Source organism: Heptranchias perlo, unplaced genomic scaffold (genome assembly GCF_035084215.1).
Source record: "Heptranchias perlo isolate sHepPer1 unplaced genomic scaffold, sHepPer1.hap1 HAP1_SCAFFOLD_275, whole genome shotgun sequence".
Lineage (NCBI taxonomy): Eukaryota > Metazoa > Chordata > Chondrichthyes > Hexanchiformes > Hexanchidae > Heptranchias > Heptranchias perlo.
Genome location: NW_027139287.1, coordinates 58,474 through 76,796, shown reverse-complemented (window position 1 = coordinate 76,796; position 18,323 = coordinate 58,474). Strand labels below are relative to the sequence as shown.

Genomic DNA, 18,323 nt, shown 5'->3' with positions numbered 1-18,323 from the left:
TGTTGCTTCCGCCTCTCCCACTCCGAGAGCTCCATTGGCGGTCGGTACCGATCTTCCTCCTACAAACTGGGTGTGGATCTATGAGTGCGCTGTTGTTTTATAAACTTTGTGAGTTTATGTATGACAGCGATTTTTAGAAACCAACTGTGGGTTTGTATATCTGTGTGCGATATTTATAGGTGACCTGTGGGAGTGTATCGATGAGTGTGATGTTTATATATGAACCGTGGGTGTATCTCCATGAGTGCGATGTTTTTATATGAATTGAGGAATGAACAGGAGGGGCAATTCCACCTGGGGTTATATTTTGTTCCAAGACAATGAAATAAAGGAACTTTTTGATATGGGGCCGAAATAGCTCAGTTGGGAGAGCGTTAGACTGAAGATCTAAAGGTCCTTGGTTCAATCCCGAGTTTCGGCAGTTTTTCATTGTTTCGTTTCTTCTTCCTCGCTTCGATTCTCGCATTTATTGACAGTGAAATTTGATCCCCGCCACTGAAGGATTGGGGATGGAATAGAGAGACATCAAGGATGGGAAATATTTATATCGTCTGTATTTGGTTTTTATTTCTCTGTTACCTTCTGCCTTTTTCTCTTGGTTTTGTCTCTCGGTGCCGGGTGACTATTTGATTTGATGCATTTGTCCTGAACTGATGCCTTTTCCACATCTCGGGGCGGTCAGGCCCGCTCTGTCTGTCTGTTGCTGCTGATGATCATTCATGGGAACAGGCTGCGAGTTAAACATTTACCTGCAAACCGGAGAAAGACAAATGAAAAGAAAGACGTGTTTCTCCGGCCCAGGGGCAAAGTTATAATGGATGTTATTCAATAAACTGTCCCTGGGAATTTGTCTGTGGACCTGTTTGTAAAGCTTCGATTTAAAAGTTAAAAAACCCGAAATAAATAAAGTAAATTACAAGAATCGAATCCGTGATCATGATATTACGGTAAACTCTATGCAAATGAACTAACCGGCTGTCCGAATGGCACATTCGGCTTTTTAATTAATTTTTGTACCTGTGCGCTGGTTGGTAGCGGTTTCTGTACATGGACCAAAAATCTCTCTGCTCCTCCACAGTTCCTAGTTTATCACCATTTAGAAAATACACTGATTTATCGTAGATTTAAAGTGGATGACCTCGCTCTCCCCCACATTGAGCTATATTTGCCCACTCACTTAATTTATCAATTCCGACTTTTCAACTTCCTGCTTCTATCTACATTATTTATTGCGCCACCAGAAGGCTGAGTGTTCAAATCACGGGTAACCGTTGCTGTTCGAGCTGATCGGATTCTGGATCGTTCCGGAATGAATGTTTCATCTGCTTTTTCTCAAATCTGCTTCTCTGGTTCCCAATTTTCAGGAAGGCGTCTCATTCTGCCCTCGAATTTTGATCTTGAACTGTGGTTGAAGATTTTGCAAAGCGGGAAAAGAAGTCCCCAAATCGCCCCACGTGACTCTCAAACGCTTTGGGAAGAAGTTCAGTTCAAACAATCAGGACTTTAAAGGCCCCTCAATGACCTGCACTTTCTTTGATTGAGTTTTGTTCGCCATTGTATTCGACCGTGAAATCGCTCTCCGCTTTCATCTCACTGGTGAAGAGTGTGACGGCCTTGTATCTGTCAGCGTGTAAGTGACGAGTTTGGGGTAAGCACGGGCCGCTTTCAATTTTGAAATCTCACCAAGCACCAGATAAAAGAAACTTCGAATCAAACTGTCCCTGTAAGTGATGAATTGAAGTGAATATCGCTCCAAGCAGATCTGGACAATGTGCAGCGCAGCCGCACAGGAGTTCCAAATCCACCCTCTCCCCACTCGGCAATCACATTAACTGAACTTTACTCTGGCCCAGTGTCACCGCGCTGAAATCAAGTCTTTCTCGGCCACATACTTTCTTAACATCATAGTTCCTGGTTTAAGAGTGAAAACTGCCGTCCGCTTCACTGTCAGTGCAAGAGACAACTTTGTAGACACCGTGAAGTGTCACAGACCTGCTCGTTGGACCTGCTCATTTCATCTCATCTCATTTTCTGCAATATTGGAATAGAGAATGGTGAATCACAGCTCGAAAAATCAATCCTCTCTCCGACTGGGGGACCGAGTCTTCCAACATACAGGCATTTAGGGGCAAGGGGAGTTTGATGTTCAGAAAGAAGACGGCACCGATTTTCACTCGTGCAAACTGCACACCCTTTATTTTGGAAAAGTAAACTGATGGTCAGACAGTTGTTACATTAATCGCTGCAAGCTGAAACGTTTGCTCGGTGAATTAATGGTTCAAGATGGCCACTGTGGTGCAATTGGTTCGCGCGTTTGGTTATTAACTGTAACGGTTGGTGGTTCGAGCCCACCCGGGGACAATAGGGAGCTTTTACCTTAAAATTCGTTGTTTCGCATTTCCAGGTTTCGAATGTGTGTTCTGTTCACAGAAAAATGTACCGGAAACATTGCCAGCTGAGCGCGGCTGATATTCCACCTGTCGCTGGATAACAGGTATCTGAACAATATCCAAAAAACCGAGAATGGCTTGATGGTGATCGAAATACTTCTTGACAGACAAGGTTCAAAAGGAGGGCTCACGATTAAAGTGAAATATTATTCACCCTCCGACAGGTTTCAGTTTATTTGTGACAGATCGTTAAAGGATCCTGCAGCGCTGCCTCAGTTAACAAAAGCAATTCTAAGCCGCATTTTTGACGCAGCATCAAACCCATCAGTTTTTCGCTGTTCCCCAGCTCCCCGAGTGAGTGAGGCCGTGACAGCAGCGACATTGTCCGGCCCCGCTTTCTCCAATCACCCGCTGCCGGCGGAAAGCAGCGAATGCAGCCTCAGACAGCGCATTACTGTCCATCCCTGGGAAACAATTTCCAACTGAAACAGATTGGAGTTGTGCTGAGCTTTGAGTCTGTAGCGTGTCCGTGACGAGGTTCAGGTTGATAGCATCCATTCATTTTTTTATATCTCAGAAGCGCACCAGGAGAAAACAGGAACTGAGAATCAAATTGTCCCTGTAGGTGATGAATTCAAGGGAATATCGCTCCAAGCAGATCTGTGAAAGTCACAGTGCAACCGCACAGAAGTTCCAAATTCTCCCTCTCGCCACTCGGCAAACATTAACTGGCCTTTGCTCTGGCCTGGTGTCACCTCGATCAAACCGTCTCTTTCGCGTATGATTTTTTCACGAGTGCAAAGCGTCCCCCGCTTCAGTGAAGCTGCAATCGACATTTTCTTCTAGATGCCATGTCATGGGCCAGATAAAGGATGTGAACAGTTACTGCTGAGAACAAATTAAAAAGTAGCAGAAGTTCATCAAAGTTGCACCATTGAAAGTCCTGGGTGGAGGTTTAGAGGCTGCGATTGTGGGAAGAGTTTTGTTGCGATTCTAACAGACCTTCGAGTGAATTTCCGGGATGTCCAGAGCACCAAAATAACTCAGTCAGACTGAAGATCTAAAGGGTTCAGTCCCGGGTTTCAGGAGCGTTTTCTCTCCCTCTCTGTTATCTTGATACCTCCTCCGTGCCCTTTCCATTTTCTGATACGCTCGGAGGGCCCCTTACCCACTGACACACCCTGACTCTCCCTGATAACATCTGGCAGTCCCTTGCCCTCTCTGATAACATCTGGCAGTCCCTTGCCCTCTCTGATAACATCTGGCAGTCCCTTGCCCTCTCTGATAACATCTGAGAGTGCCGTAAACTCTTTGATACCTCATAGCCTCACACCCCTTGATAACCCCTGAGAAGCCCTTTGATTCCCTGACAGCCTCTGGGATCCCGTTGCCCCACCGGATCCACACTAATAAACCCTTAGACTCCCTGGTTCATTCTCAGGAGCCATTAACCTCTCTGCTACCCAAGTGCGATTTAATTCCACATGTGGATCTACCAGTCTGTGTTAAGGATCAGATCCACGGTTTGTTCGCTCTCATTACTCCGAAGCACTCTGTTCACCGAGAGGGAAATCGCATCTACGTTTATGTGATTTTCAAAGAAAAATTAAACATTGCATGTACAGAATACAGAAATAGCTCAGATGGGGTAGCGTTAGAATTAAAATCCACAGATCCTTTGTTCAATCTCCACTTAAGGCGGCCTTTTTTCCTCTCTCTCTGTTGGCGGAATGCATAATGAGGGGGCTTAATCTTGAAATTAGTGCTCTATTAATGAGGCGAGAAATCAGGAATCACTTTCGCAAACAAAATACGGCCGAAAGCTGGAACTCTCTCGGCCAAAAGGATGTGGATTGAGGCTCAATTCAAATTTACAAGACTGATATTGACAGATCTTTTTTCGGTTCGGGTCCCAAGGGATATGTTTCCAATGCGGGGAAATCGAGTTGAGTTACAGACCACCTCATGATCTAATTGAATGGGACAGCAGGAAGAGGGGCTGAGTGGCCTTCTCCTGTCTCGATGTTCCTCTCCTGCTCAGCGCGGTGCTGGAGAACGGGGAAAAGGCATCAGACTGACTCCAGAATGAAAAGCGAGTGTACAGAAGGAGCTTCGCTGGGATTGTCAGACAAACTGAACCCCTGCAGCAAAATCAACAGCTGCCTCTCTACAATAATAGGATGGGAAAGGATGTTGAAGGCGGCCTGGCTAGCTCAGTCGGTAAAGCATGAGACTCTTAATCGCAGGGTCGTGGGTTCGAGCCCCACGCTGGGCGTTTCGTGTTTTATTTCTCAAACCGGGTGATAAAAGGTCCAAAGTGCGACCTCTTATCTCCAGTTCATGAAATCCAGTTACATTCACAGACACAACACTGAGCTGTGTGAAAGGAAACCGTGAGCGTTGCAAAATATCCAGTCCCTCCCGATTCTATCTCCACATGGGACACGGACAGATTATCGGTTCAACCGGCTTCATTTTTTGCTGTTATTAAATGTGTTGATGCCTTCAAAATGTAAGATTTAGAAGATGCCAACTCTGGATCCATTCGCCTCTCTGATACCTCCGGAGACCCCCTTACCTGATTTGATTCTCCCTGAGCTCCTTATCTTCTCCGATATGGTCCGAGAGTCCATTATCCTTTTTGAACCTTGTCAGCGCCCTTTACACTCTCTGATACCCGCAAAATGCTCCTTACCCACTGATACGCCCTGAGCCCTCTGACACTCTCTGATACTCTCTGACACTCCCTTCCCTTCTCTGAGATCCCGTTACACTGTCTGATACCCTCTGATACTCCCTTCCCCTCTCTGAGCCCTCTTACGCTCTCTGATACCCTCTGACACTCCCTTCCCCTCTCTAAGATCCTCTTACGCTCTCTGATACCCTCTGACACTCCCTTCCCCTCTCTCAGATCCCCTTACACTCTCTGATACCCTGTGACACTCCCTTCGCCTCTCTAAGATCCCCTTACACTCTCTGATACGCTCTAATAGTCTCCTCCCCTCTCTGGGATCCCTTTGCCCCACCGGATCGCCACGAAGAAGCCATTAGACTCCCGGAACCCTTCTCAGAGCCCATTACCCTTCCTCATACCCAAGTACAATGTAAGTTCACAGGATGATCCATCGGCTTGTATTCAGAATGAGATCCACAGTTTGTACGGCCCATGCTGCTTCCGCCTCTCCCACTCCGAGAGCCCAAGCCGCGGTCGGAACCAATCTCCCTCCTATAAACTCGGAGTGTAAGTATGAGTGCGCTGTTGTTTCATAAACTGTGGGTGTGTATATATGAGTGCGATGTTTATATATGAACTGTGGGTGTGTATATATGAGTGCGATGTTTATATATGAACTGTGGGTGTGTATATATGATTGCGATGTTTATATATGAACTGTGGGTGTGTATATATGAGTGCGGTGTTTATATATGAACTGTGGGTGTGTATACATGTGTGCGATGTTTATATATGAACTGTGGGTGTATATATATGAGTGTGATGTTTATATATGAACTGTGGGTGTGTATATATGAGTGTGATGTTTATATATGAACTGTGGGTGTGTATATATGAGTGCGATGTTTATATATGAACTGTTGGTGTGTATATATGAGTGCGATGTTTATCTATGAAGTGCGGTAATGAACAGGAGGAGCAGGGCTTCGGAGGGGTGATATTTTCTTGGAAGACAATGGCGCAAAGTTGCATTTGCTCTGGGGTCCAAATACTCAGTTGGAATTGCATTGGACTGAAGATTTAAAGGTCCTTGGTTTAATCCCGAGTTCGGCAGTTTTTGGTTATTTCGTTTCTTCTTCTTTGGGTCCATTCTCGCATTTATTGACAGAGAAATTTTATTCCCACCACTGAAGGATTGGGGATGGATTTGAGAGACATCAAGGATGGGACATATTTATATCGTCTGTATTTGGTTTTTATTTCTCTGTTACCTTCTGCCTTTTTCTCTTGGTTTTGTCTCTCTCGGTGCCGGGTGACTATTTGATTTGATGCATTTGTCCTAAACTGATGACTTTTCCACATCTCGGGGCGGTCAGACCCGCTCTGTCTGTCTGTTGTTGCTGATGATCATTAATGGGAACAGGCCGCGAGTTAAACGTTTCTCTGCAAACCGGAGAAAGACAAATAAAAAGAAAGACGTGTTTCTCCGGCCCAGGGGTAAAGTTACAATGGATGTTCTTCAATAAAACTGTCCCCGTGAATTTGTTTGTGAATCTGTTTGTAAAGCTTGGGTTTTAAAAGTTCCGAAAACCCAAAATAAAGCCCCTTAACAGCCCATACAGGAATCAAACCCACGATTCCAACATTATGGTGTGTTTTAAGCAAGTAAGCTGACCAGCCGTTACGAACATCCCAATCATCGTCTTTTTTTACCTATACTAGTTTGAAGTGATTTCTGTACACGGACCCCTAAATCTCTCTGACCCTCCACAGTCCCTAGCTTCTCACCATTTAGAAAGTACCCTGTTCTATCCTTTTTTGATCCAAAGTGGATGACCTCCAGAAAAAGTGACTAAAGTAGTGGACAGGGGAATGTCAATGGATGTTATTTATATGGACTTCCAGAAGTCATTTGATAAGGTCCCACATAAGAGAATGTTAGCTAAGATAGAAGCCCATGGAATCGAGGGAAAAGTACGGACTTGGTTAGGTAGTTGGCTGAGCGAAAGGCGACAGAGAGTAGGGAGAATGGGTAGGTACTTACATTGGCAGGATGTGACTAGTGGTGACCCGCGGGGATTTGTCTTGGGGCCTCAATTATTCACAATATTTTTAACGACTCAGATGAAGGCATAGAAAGTCTCATATCTAAGTTTGCCGATGACACAAAGATTGCTGGCATTGTAAGCAGTGTGGATGAAAACATAAAATTACAAAGTGATATTGATAGATTAGGTGAATGGGCAAAACTGTGGCAACTCATGGACCAGCATATTCCTCACTCTACCATTACCAACAAGCCAGGGGATCAACCCTGGTTAAATGAAGAGTGTAGAAGAGCAGGCCAGGAGCAGCACCAGGCGTACCTAAAAATGAGGTGCCAACCTGGTGAAGCTACAACTCAGGAATACATGCGAGCTAAACAGCGGAAGCAACATGCTATAGACAGAGTTAAGCGATTCCACAACCAACGGATCAGATCAAAGCTCTGCAGTCCTGCCACATCCAGTCGTGAATGGTGGTGGACAATTAAACAACTAACGGGAGGAGGAAGCTCTGCAAAAATCCCCATCCTCAATGATGGCGGAGTCCAGCACGCGAGTGCAAAAGACAAGGCTGAAGCGTTTGCTTCAGTCAGAAGTGCCGAGTGGATGATCCATCTCGGCCTCCTCCCGATGTCCCCACCATCACAGAAGCCAGTCTTCAGCCAATTCGATTCAGTCCACGTGACATCAAGAAACGGCTGAGTGCACTGGATACAGCAAAGGCTATCCCAGCTGTAGTGCTGAAGGCTTGTGCTCCAGAACTAACTGCGCCTCTCGCCAAGCTGTTCCAGTACAGCTACAACACTGGCATCTACCCGACAATGTGGAAAATTGCCCAGGTGTGTCCAGTCCACAAAAAGCAGGACAAATCCAATCCGGCCAATTACCGCCCCATCAGTCTGCTCTCAATCATCAGCAAAGTGATGGAAGGTGCCGTCGACAGTGCTCACCGATGCTCACTTTGGGTTCCGCCAGGACCACTCGGCTCCAGACATCATTACAGCCTTGGTCCTAACATGGACAAAAGAGCTGAATTCCAGAGGTGAGGTGAGAGTGACTGCCCTTGACATCAAGGCAGCATTTGACCGAGTGTGGCACCAAGGATCCCGAGTAAAATTGAAGTCAATGGGAATCAGGGGGAAAACTCTCCAGTGGCTGGAGTCATACCTAGCACAAAGGAAGATGGTTGTGGTTGTTGGAGGCCAATCATCTCAGCCCCAGGGCATTGCTGCAGGAGTTCCTCAGGGCAGTGTCCTAGGCCCAACCATCTTCAGCTGCTTCATCAATGACCTTCCCTCCATCATAAGGTCAGAAATGGGGATGTTCGCTGATGACTGCACAGTGTTCAGTTCCATTCGCAACCCCTCAGATAATGAAGCAGTCCGAGCCCGCATGCAGCAAGACCTGGACAACATCCAGGCTTGGGCTCATAAGTGGCAAGCAACATTCGCGCCAGATAAGTGCGAATGTTGCTTGCCATCTCCAACAAGAGAGAGTCCAACCACCTCCCTTGACATTCAACGGCATTACCATCGCCGAATCCCCCACCATCAACATACTGGGGGTCACCATTGACCAGAAACTTAACTGGACCAGCCATATAAATACTGTGGCTACGAGAGCAGGTCAGAGGCTGGGTATTCTGCGGCGAGTGACTCACCTCCTGACTCCCCAAAGCCTTTCCGACGTCTACAAGGCACAAGTCAGGAGTGTGATGGAATACTCTCCACTTGCCTGGATGAGTGCAGTTCCAACAACACTCAAGAAGCTCGACACCATCAGGGAAAAAGCAGCCCGCTTTATTGGCATCCCGTCCACCACCCTAAAGATGCACTCCCTTCACCTCCGGTGCACAGTGTGTGTACCATCCACAGGATGCACTGCAGCAACTCGCCAAGGCTTCTTCGACAGCACCTCCCAAACCCGCGATTTCGACCACCGAGAAGGACAAGAGCAGCAGACACATGGGAACAACACCACCTGCACGTTCCCCTCCAAGTCACACACCATCCCGACTTGGAAATATATCGCCGTTCCTTCATCGTCGCTGGGTCAAAATCCTGGAACTCCCTTCCGAACAGCACTGTGGGAGAACCTTCACCACATGGACTGCAGCAGTTCAATAAGGCGGCTCAGCACCACCTTCTCAAGTGCAATTAAGGATGGGCAATAAATGCCGGCCTCGCCAGCGACGCCCACATCCCACGAACGAATATAACAATAGGTTTTGGAGTCCTCACCGCCAAAATTGCAAACACCTTATCTACATCTGACCTATCAAACCCTTGCATAATCTTAAAGTCCCACATCAGGTCACCCCTCAGTCTTCTCTTTCCAATGGAAAAGAGCCCCAGTCTGTTCAAACTTTCAATATGGGGAAGTGTGAACTTTGGACCTAAGCAAGATAGATCAGAATATGTTCTAACTGGTGAGAAGCTGGGAACTGTGGAGGAGGAAAGATGTTTACGGGTCCAAGTACAAAATCACTAAATGTCAGTGGACAGTTACAAAAAATAATTCAAAAGGCCAATGGAACTTTAGCCTTTATCTTAAGGGAGCTGGAATTCAAAGGGGTGGAAGTTCTGTTCCAGTTATATAAACTCTGCTGAGACCACATTTCGAGTCCTGCATTCAGTTCTAGGCCCCACACCTCAGGGAGGATATATTGGCCTTGGAGGGGGTGCAGCGCAGATTGACCAGAATTATACCAGGGCTAAAATGGTTAAATTATGCGGACAAGTTGCAGAGAAAAGGTTTGTATTTCCTTGTGTATAGAAGATTAAGTGATGATGTATTCGAGTTGTTGATGGTGATTAAATGAGCCAATGGTGTGTGTGTGAGCTGTGAGACAGCTTGAAATCCCAATCCTCTCCACCACTGGGGACTGAGTCTTCCAACATACAGGGATTTTCACTCGTGCAAGTTTCACCCACATTTTCTGCTCTTCATTTCTCCGACCTGCTTGTTGCGCCTTTCCCTTCAATTCAGGACTGACAGGAAAAACTCGATTCTGCCGTCAATCTTCGGGTCACATGGTGAGATTTCAAATAATTGAAATCGACCCTGATCACCCCCAATATCGTCACCAACACGTTTGACGAATGCAAAGCGGCTTCTATCGCGGTTTTACTGCACAACTCGTTCAAAGATACTGTCGGGAATTGGAGGGTCTTTCAAGTCATGACACGAACAGAACAGTTCGCACTGTCATTTTCCCCAAGACGCTTCAGATTCATGGGGAATGATTTCGGTCTGGCGGTTAAATCCGTTCCCTCTTCACAAATCCGCCTTTGAACCCGGGACTTTTAGTATTTTTGATAACCGATACCAAACTGGTTTGTCCTGTACTGTACATTACTGTCTAAATATTACAGATAAGCAGAGCACTTGAGCTGTCACAGCTGTGACTTTGACTTTTCTCCCTCTCCTCTCGATCTCCCCGGCAACTGCCACTAACCACAATCTTCTCTCACACTTCTCCATCAGGAAGTTCCGAGCCTCGGTTTTCAAATGAAATAACTCCCATCTCTCCAATCAACGACAGCCCAGAGAGAGTTCCCAATTTCCGAAATCCTCAAAGTAGCATGAAAATAATTGTCCTTAAGTTAATAATAATAATATCATTAAAAGTTCTTATCGTCTGGGGTTTTGTTTAAGATTTCACGGCTTTTAAAGGTCACTGCGGATGTTTAACGAATCGCCTCTTGGTTGGAGGTTTCTGTGTGGGAAAGATCAGGAAGTGATAATTGAGAGACCGAGGATGAAGCTGTTTGATGGGAGCACTGGGGACACAGACCGTGCGCGGCTCCAGTGGAGCAATCGGTCAGCGCGCGTTATTTCTACAATAATTATACACTCGAGAAATGCTGGGGTTGTGAGCTCCAGCGCCATCTAAAGTAGTTGAACCTTCTGAACATTTTGACTGGAGTTCAAGGTACAACCGGTTCCATAACACATCGACTTCTTCATGTCCCCATGTGGGCACTGAGGCTCCTCTGGCCTCCCGTCTTGCAATAGCAGGTGAGAGTTTATTTGTTTATAGGAGGGAGAGGGGGCGATTGGCGAGAGCTGAAATGGTAAAGCGGCCGGCACGACATCTTTAAATCTAAAGAACCAAACACACAATTCTTCTTTCCGTGAAGCAGAGATTCATCGGTTTGAAGTGTCGTGTCGGGAAAATTCGGGAGGCAAATATGCTGCCTGGTGTCACGGTGTAACGGGTGAAATTATTCAGCTTTCAATTGTTGATCGGCTGAAATCTCGAGAGGCCTCTTCCAGCTCCCGTGTGGAACAAGTTTAGCTTTTGAACCATTGGGTAAAGTGTATTTTTTAAATTGCTGCTAACGAATGACAAGAAATTTTGTACAAACAGGAAGAATTGTAAACTCAAGAGTTCGCTGTCCATGTTTCTTACATCATGTTCAACAGAAACAAGGATTCTCCTCAACACGTTGCTGAAAATTGTAGAAAAGAGATACTCCCCCAAATTCGACATTGACAGGGATAATTCTGAGTCCCACCATGAATCTGTATGATGGAAACCAATCAAACAACGAGCCTGGATAGCTCAGTCGGTAGAGCATCAGACTTTTAAAACAGGTAGTGATCTGAGGGTCCAGGGTTCAAGTCCCTGTTCAGGCTAAAAGTTTTAAAACAGCTGGCAAGTTCTGCTTTTCCAGCGGACCAACATCAGCGAAAGGAGCAAGAGTTGGCCATTCAGTCCCTCAAGCCTGCTCCGCCATTTGATAACGCTGATCTTCGACCTCAACTCCACTTTCCCGACCTATCCCCATATCCCTTGAGTTCCTTCGTGTCCAAAATTCTATCTACATCAGTTTTGAATCTATTCAATGGCTCAGCATCCACAGCCCTCAGGGGTAGAGAATTCCAATGGTTCACAACCCTCTCAGCAAAGAAATCTCTGAACTAAATGGCTGGCCCCTTATCTTGAGATTATAACCTTTAGTTCTAGACTCTCCAGCGAGGGGAAACAGCATCCCAGCATCTACCCTGTCAAGCCCTCTAAGAATTTTATATGTTTCAATGAGATCACCTCATCATTGTAAACACCAGAGAATATCGGCCCATTCTGCTCAATCTCTCCTCACAGGACAAACCTCTCATCCCAGGAATCAATCCAGTCAACCTTTGTTGCACCCACTCTAAGGCAAGTGTATCATTCCCAGGTAAGGAGATCAAAACTGTACACAGTACTCCAGATGCGGTCTCACCAAAGCCCTATATAATTACAGCAAGACTTCCTTATCCTTGTACTCCAACCACCTCGCAATAAAGGCCAACACACCATTTGTTTTCCTAATTGCTTGTTGTACCTGCATGTTAACTTTCTGTGATCCGTGTACAAGGACACACAAATCCCTCTGAATTCCAACATTTCGTAGTCTCTCACCGTTTAAAAGATATTCTGCTTTTCTATTCTTCCTACCAAAGTGAATAATCTCACATTTCCCCACTTTATACTTCATTTGCCAACTTCTAGCCCACTCACTTATCCTGTCTGTTTCACTTTGCATCCTCTTTGCATCCTCCTCACAGCTTACTTTCCCACCTAGTTTTGTATCGTCAGCAAACTTGGATACATTACACTCGGTCCCTTCATCTAAGTCATTAATATAGATTGTAAATATTTGAGGCCCAAGCACTGATCTTCACGGCACCCCACTAGTTACAACCTGCCAACCCCAAAATGAACTGTTTATTCCGACTTTCTGTTTTCTGTCCGTCAACCAATCCCCAATCCATGCTAATATATTACCCACAATCCCATGAACCCTAATCTTGTTTAACAAACTTTTGTGTGGCACCTTATCGAATGCCTTTTGAAAATCCAAATATTCTATATCCACTGGTTCTCCCTTATCTACCCTGCTATCTAAACCCTCAAAACCTCTTGTGGAGTTGTCAAACACGATTTCTCTTTCATAAAACCGTGTTGCATGTGCCTAACCATATTATGATTTTCTAAGTGCCCTGTTACCACGCCCCTAGTAATAGATTCCCGCAATTTCCCTCCTACTATTGTCAGGCTAAAGGGCCTGTAGTTCCCTCTTTTCTCTCTCCCTCCTTTCTTGAATAGAGGGGTTACATTTGGTACCTTCCAATCCATGGGGAACTTTCTAGAATCATGGGAACTGTGGAAGATAAAACCAATGCATCCACTGTCTCTGCAGCGACCTCTTTTAAAACCCTAGGATGTAGGCCATCAGGGCCAATGAATTTGTCAGCTTTTAGTCCCATTAATTTCTCCAGTACTTTTTATTTACTAATCTTAATTGCTTTAGGTTCCTCACTCTCATTAAAACCTTGGTTCCCCAATACTTCTGGTATGATTTTTGTGTTCTCTACTGTGAAGACAGATACAAAATACTTGTTTAACGTCTCTGCCATTTCCTTATTCTCCATTATAAATTCTCCTGTCTCTGTCTCCAAGGGACCCATGTTTACTTTCGCTAATCTCTTCCTTTATACATATTTATCAATTTCTTGATCATCCTTTGCTGATTTCTAAAACTCTCCTAATCCTCAGGCTTACTGTTCTTTTTGGCAACATTATAAGCCTCTTTTAACCTAAAATATCATTAATCTCTCCAATTAACCAAGGTTGGACCACTTTTCCAGTGGAGTTTTTAACCCTCAAAGGAATGTAATTTTGTTAAGGAATTATAAATTATTTCTTTAAATGTTCGCCATTGCTTATCTATCATCATATTTTTAAATCTAATTTCCCAAACTACCTTAGCCAACTCAATCCTCATAACTACGTTATTGGTTTTGTTTAAATTTAAGACCCTAGTTTCCGACTTAATGACATCACTCTCAAACTTTCAAACTCAATATCACATTCTACCATATTATGATCATTCTTCCCCAGAGGATCATTTACTATAAGATTACTAATTAATCCTGTTTCATTACACAATACTAGATCAAAATAGCCTGTTCCCTTGTAGATTCCTCGACATATTGATCTAGAAAACTGACTCGAATTAATTCCATCAACATAAAGCAGCTTATCTTGAGTTGCTAACATGATGTCAACACGATGGGATGACTTATAAGTAGAAGACACGGCCAGATCTGCGAGGTGAATGAGATGTTTGCTGAAAACACGGAGAATTAATGAAACCAAGACTTCCCTGTAGAGCAAGGAGTTGGAACGAAAGATGCTGGGCATTGAGAGGTGATGGATTTTGTGGATGGCAGGATGAATGGACAAAAGTATCTCAACGCCCTGCTTCTTTTCTATATTGATAAATATAGACAAAAATCTCATCTCCGTGCTTCTTTCAGATAATGAATGTCTTAATGCTCAAGAGATCACTGATCCAAGCCAATTATCTCCACTCACACTCTCCTTCCAATCCTGCATGTGATGCTTCACTTTGAAATTTTGCATTTTCTCACATTGGGATTCCATTTGAAGAAAACATTGCTGTGATCAGCTTGTGCTGTTAAGGAGATGGAGCTCAAGGAGATACATAAAAGGTCAATGATAACAGTGACTGTTCAGACACTGTGAGCTACAGTTAAAGGTCGGCAATATTGAAAGTGTCAGGCAGCAGATCTTCTCCAAATCATGACACAAATGGCACGAAAACTTAACGTGGACTTTGATCAATGTCACGACTTTCAAATAGCAGACATTTTATACACAAGGCAAGAAAGATTTACAAGGATGTTGCCTGGACTGTAGAATTTTAGCTATGAGGAAAGATTGGATAGGCTGGGGTTGTTTTCTTTGGAACAGAGGAGACTGAAGGCAGATTTAATTGAGGTGAACAAAATTATCAGGGTCCCAGATAGCGTGGATTGGAAGGACCCACTTCTCTTAGCAGAGAGGTTAATAACCAGGGGCATAGATTTAAAGTGATTGGTAGAAAGTTTAGTGGGGAACTGAGGAGAAATTATTTCACCCAAGGGTTGTGGGGTCTGGAACTGACTGCCTGAAAGGGTGGTTGAGGCGGACACCCTCATCGCATTTGAAGAATACTTGAACTGCCGGAAGCTACAAGGCTATGGGCCAAGAGCTGGAAAGTGGGATTAAGCTGGATAGCTCTTTTTCGGCCGGCACAGACACGATGGGCCGAATGGCCTCTTTCTGTGCCATCAATTTCTTTGATTCTATGAGTCTAATTAACAGTCTCTCTGCTCGTCTACTTTTAAACTTTGACCATTTAGTTTACATTTCATCTCATTTTTATTCCTCTCAAAATGCAAAACGTCACATTTCTCTGCATTAAATTTCACCTGGCCCATTTACTAACCCGTGGACGTCACAATGAAGTCACTGACTCCTCTTCACAGTTCCCCACGCTGCCAATGTTGGCGTCATCTAGAGATTTTCACCTTGTGTCCCACATACCCAAGCTGAGATCATTCTCTATATTGAGAAGAGCAATGGTCCCAACACTGACCCTGGGGGACACCACTGTTCACATCCCTCCAGTCTGAAGAACATCCATTAACCACTACTCTCTGTTTTCTGCCCTTTACACAACTTCCTATCCACACTGCCCCATTCTTTTTAATACCGTGGGTATTAATTTTATCAACAAGCCTCCTGTCCGGCATCTTATCAAACACATTTTCACAATCCATCTACACAACATCCACTACATTCCCTTTATCAGTATACTCGAGTTATCTCAAATAATCCATGTTGGCTATTCTGAATTAATGTGTTTTTCCAACAAATGTTGAAATGTTTGCTCCATCTCATCTGGTTTCATCTGTTTCAAGCCACAACAGAAAGGTCGTGTTTTCTCCTGGAGCTTAAGATAAATTATTTTTTTTAAATGATGCTTCAGTCAATGAGGGAAATCTGGGCTCAGACCCGCCCATTCGGTGCCGCAACTCCCGCCCCTCTCACACTCCGATTGGTTGGAGGACCAACTGTTCTCTCATCCCTCCAGTCAATTTACCATAAGACCATAAGATCATCAGAGATCGGAGCAGGAGTCGGCCATTCGGCCCCTCGAGCCTGCTCCACCATTTCATGAGATCATGGCTGATCTGATGTTTACCTCAACTCCACTTTCCCGCCCTTTCCCCATATCCTTTGACGCCCTTGCGAATCAAATTTTTTTTCGAACTCAGCCTTGAATGTCTTCAATGACTCAGCCTCCACAGCTTTTTGGGGTAAAGAATTCCAAAGATTCACAACCCTCTGGGAGAAGAAATTCCTCCTCATGTCCGTCTTAAAAGGGCAACCCCTTATTCTGAGACTATGCCCCCTAGTTTTAGATTCCCCCATGAGGGTTAACATCCTCTCAGCATCTACCCTGTCAAGTCCCCTCAGAATCTTGTATGTTTCAATAAGATCTCCTCTCATTCTTCTGAACTCCAATAATTATGGACCAAACCTGTTCAATCTTTCCTTATAAGACAACCCTTCCATCGCCGGAATCAACCTCGTGAACCTTCTCTGAACTGCCTCCAATGCAAGTATGACCTTCCTTAAATAAGGTCACCAGAACTGTACGCAGTACTCCAGATGTGGTCTCACCAGCACCCTGTACAGTTGTAGCATGACTTCCCTGCTTTTATACTCCATCCTGCTGGAAATAAAGGCTAATATTCCGGATGTCTTCCGGATTACCCGCTGCAGTTGTATGTTGACTTTTTATGTTTCATGTACGAGGACACCAAGGTCCCTCTGTACGGCAGCGTTTTGTAGTATTTCTCCATTCAAATAATATTTTGCTTTTTTATTTTTCCTCCCAAAGGGGATGACTTCACATTTTCCCACATTATATTCCATCCACCAATTTTTTGCCCATCCGCTTAACCTGTCAATATCTCTTTACAGACAAGTTGTGTCCTTATCGCAACTTGCTTATCCACCTTTCTTTGTATCATCAACAAATTTGGCCACAAGACACCCTGTTCCTTCATCCAAGCCATGAATATATATTGTAAATAGTTGAGGCCCCAGCACTGATCGCTGCGGCACCCCACTCATTGGAGGAAATTCCGATAAATTCCTGCTGCTCCAATTGGTCCGGATATCTCCTTAATCACCAGGGCGGGGTTAATGGTGAAACTGACGGTCCTGTGGTGCATTTGGAAAATTAACATTAATTGAACCCGTCAGTTGCAACAATTAATAAAACGAAATTAATAAAAGTAAATGAAAAAAATATTATCTGGAGTTCACCAAAGTGGGGGGGGGGGGCTTCTATGCTGTGTGTTTGTGCCGGTTGAAATGGCACGAAGGGCTGGGCTTTCAGTTTATTTTTTTTTACTTGGTCCAAAAGCGCTCGCCCTGCTTCCAATGTCTTTGTTTTTCGGCCTGATATTAAGATCATCAATGGCGGCTGCATCACCCAGCATGCATCGCGGTACAGATTGTGCCCTATCTGAATCAGTGGAGTCCAGAGCGCAGGCGCAGTAGTGACTCATTTTCGGGCAGTGTGTCCTGAGCATGCGCGGCCAGTCGAGGCTGCGGGAGGAGCGCGTTCGGTGCAGGTCAGAGGATCGGAGCAAGAGGCTCAATAAACCCCGGGGCCCGGGTCCGGGCTCAGGCCCAGGCTCAGGCTTTACAAACCCCGAGTGCGGCCCCAGACCCGAATATAAAACAGTGAACATTATCCCCCCCTCACTACCCGCCGGGAAATGAAGGGGAAATGGGGATCGGTCAGGGAGCGTCTGTAAATGAAGGGGAAATGGTGATCGGTCAGGGAGCGTCTGTAAATGAAGGAGAATGGTGATCGGTCAGGGAGCGTCTGTGAATGAAGGAGAAATTGTGTTCGGTCAGGGAGCGTCTGTAAATGAAGAGAAATGGAGATCAATCAGGGAGTGTCTGTAAATGAAGGAGAATGGTGATCGGTCAGGGAGCGTCTGTGAATGAAGGATAAATTTTGTTCGGTCAGGGAGTGTCTGTGAAGATGGAGAAATGGTGATCGGTCAGGGAGCGTCTGTAAATGAAGGAGAAATGGTGATCGGTCAGGGAGCATCTGTAAATGAAGGAGAAATGGTGATCGGTCAGGGAGCATCTATAAATGAAGGAGAAATGGTGATCAGTCGGGGAGCATCTATAAATGAAGGAGAAATGGTGATCGGTCAGGGAGCGCCTGCAAATGAAGGTGAAATGGTGATCGGTCAGGGAAAGTCTGTAAATGAAGGAGAAATGTTGATCGGTCAGGGAGCGTCTATAAATGAAGGAGAAATGGTGATCAGTCGGGGAGCATCAGG

General features: G+C 45.0%; 3 non-coding genes across 3 annotated transcripts; all 3 read left to right on the top strand.

Annotated features, from left to right (window-relative positions):
- The first annotated feature begins 348 nt into the window (after window positions 1-348).
- trnaf-gaa (transfer RNA phenylalanine (anticodon GAA)) lies at window positions 349-421 on the top strand. The gene has a single exon. It is a non-coding gene; the product is annotated as a tRNA-Phe (tRNA).
- A 4,171-nt stretch (window positions 422-4,592) lies between these two features.
- trnak-cuu (transfer RNA lysine (anticodon CUU)) lies at window positions 4,593-4,665 on the top strand. Its single transcript has one exon. It is a non-coding gene; the product is annotated as a tRNA-Lys (tRNA).
- A 7,000-nt stretch (window positions 4,666-11,665) lies between these two features.
- Window positions 11,666-11,750, top strand: trnak-uuu (transfer RNA lysine (anticodon UUU)). The gene is given in 2 exon segments: window positions 11,666-11,702; window positions 11,715-11,750. It is a non-coding gene; the product is annotated as a tRNA-Lys (tRNA).
- Window positions 11,751-18,323: the final 6,573 nt, after the last annotated feature.